This window comes from Oryx dammah, unplaced genomic scaffold (genome assembly GCF_014754425.2).
Source record: "Oryx dammah isolate SB20612 unplaced genomic scaffold, SCBI_Odam_1.1 HiC_scaffold_20, whole genome shotgun sequence".
NCBI classification, from domain to species: Eukaryota; Metazoa; Chordata; class Mammalia; order Artiodactyla; family Bovidae; genus Oryx; species Oryx dammah.
Window position 1 is genome coordinate 4337161 of NW_024070204.1, and position 2083 is coordinate 4339243.

Here is a 2083-nt window from a genome sequence, read left to right on the forward strand (position 1 = left end):
ATTGCTCAGAGCTTTTGTGTAATAAAAGTTTTATTATAGTACAAAAGAGATACAGAAAGCTTCTGACATAGACATTAGAAGGGAGCAGAAAGAGTGCCCCTTGCTAGTCTTTAGCAGGATGTTACATAGCTACTAGCGGTCTGCCAATTAGAGATAGGAAAAGTCTCAAAACTCAGAGAATGGCACCAGGGCCCTCACCCACACATGCATTTTGAGATCACATTGGCACCAGGTGAGTCATCCAGCCATAAAATGATTGACATGAATCTTGAAGAAAGGCAGGTTTCCAAGCAAATGTATAGTTTCATTAGCGTAGATGAGGAGAGTGATGTATGAGTACCACACACTGGTTTGTCAAGTCGGTTCTGAGACTCAGGCAGAATCGACTTGAAAACAGAGTCTAGGGTGGGTAAATACATAGTTCACTAACATAGCTTAAGACAAACACTTCCATAAGAAAAACACATTGCTTAGCTCAAGGTTTGAGAAAAGTTAAGTTCAGGTGGAGCCAGGTGTCGTCATCAGTTCAGTTCAGTTGCTCAGTCGTGTCCGACTCTCTGCGACCCCATGAATCGCAGCACGCCAGGCCTCCCTGTTCATCACCAACTCCCGGAGTTCACTCAGACTCACGTCCATCGAGCCCGTGATGCTATCCAGCCATCTCATCCTCGGTCGTCCCCTTCTCCTCCTGCCCCCAATCCCTCCCAGCATCAGAGTCTTTTCCAATGAGTCAACTCTTTGCATGAGGTGGCCAAAGTACTGGGGCTTCAGCTTTAGCATCATTCCTTCCAAAGAAATCCCAGGGTTGATCTTCAGAATGGACTGGTTGGATCTCCTTGCAGTCCAAGGGACTGTCAAGAGTCTTCTCCAACACCACAGTTCAAAAGCATCAATTCTTCGGCGTTCAGCCTTCTTCACAGTCCAACTCTCACATCCATACATGACCACAGGAAAAACCATAGCCTTGACTAGACGGACCTTAGTCGGCAAAGTAATGTCTCTGCTTTTGAATATACTCTCTAGGTTGGTCATAACTTTTCTTCCAAGGAGTAAGCGTCTTTTAATTTCATGGCTGCAATCACCATCTGCAGTGATTTTGGAGCCCAAAGAAATAAAGTCTGACACTGTTTCCACTGTTTCCCCATCTATTTCCCATGAAGTGATGGGACCAGATGCCATAATCTTCGTTTTCTGAATGTTGAGCTTTAAGCCAAGTCATGGCAACCCAGAATTTTCAGAGAAGCCTCTTTATAAATCTGTATAGAAAAGGGAAAAAATCTAACACTTGTTTGTTTCCCCCTACCACGTAAGAGAGAGGCAAAAAAACTGTCTGACACTTGCAGCCTATTTCCTCCATTTGGAGACCCCTGGCCTTCCTGCCTGTTACCCTCTCACTCCATTGCAGACAGAAGAGAGATCTGAAATTCAAAGAATAATGTAAAACTCAAAAAGCCTTTGGGCCTGGGAACAAATAATTCTGTTTTCCCACTGCACACAGACCTGTCTGCCCTGTCAGGACAGGGAGGCAAGTGAGCCATTTGTGACCCAAAACACAGCCACTCCAGACAGTTTCATTTCCTGGCTTCATGGGGTTGGGTGTGGAAGTCAGTCTGAGGCCCCAGTGGGCAACCGGATCTTCTAATTGTGAGCGATTCACTTAAAGCGTGTTTGCAGACTTCAAGAGTTTTAACTATTTATATAATTTACATCTTATTTCAGGACTGTAATAGCCAATTAAACTGTCTTCAGTACCAGATTCTCACAGAAAGACATTAACAGTGACATTTTCACTTGTGTTCCAGGAGTCACTGTGAGAATAATTAGGGTGCTGAAGTGTTTGCTAATAATACGTTAGGTGGGAAAGCAACTACTCTTTCAAGGAATCTCTGCACTCGAAAGCTATTTTTTCACTTTAAAGATTACATTGTCTCTCATTGCTCTAAGTTTTTAGTTCTAGGAAGAATAATCTAGATGGAACACAGCAATTGTGTTGATTTAAGAGATTCCCACTATGGCAAGCTTCTCTAGGCCAGGAATTACAACAGAAGGATCTTTTCTCAAAGGTCCCAGCTTGTTCAGGGAG

At 43.6% G+C, this 2083-nt stretch overlaps 1 long non-coding RNA gene across 1 annotated transcript; it reads left to right on the top strand.

The window, feature by feature from the left end:
• Positions 1-501: 501 nt before the first annotated feature.
• On the top strand, positions 502-1374 carry LOC120879376. Its single transcript, XR_005724785.1, has 3 exons — positions 502-514; positions 1024-1027; positions 1216-1374. It is a non-coding gene; the product is annotated as an uncharacterized LOC120879376 (long non-coding RNA).
• The last annotated feature ends 709 nt before the right edge of the window (positions 1375-2083 follow it).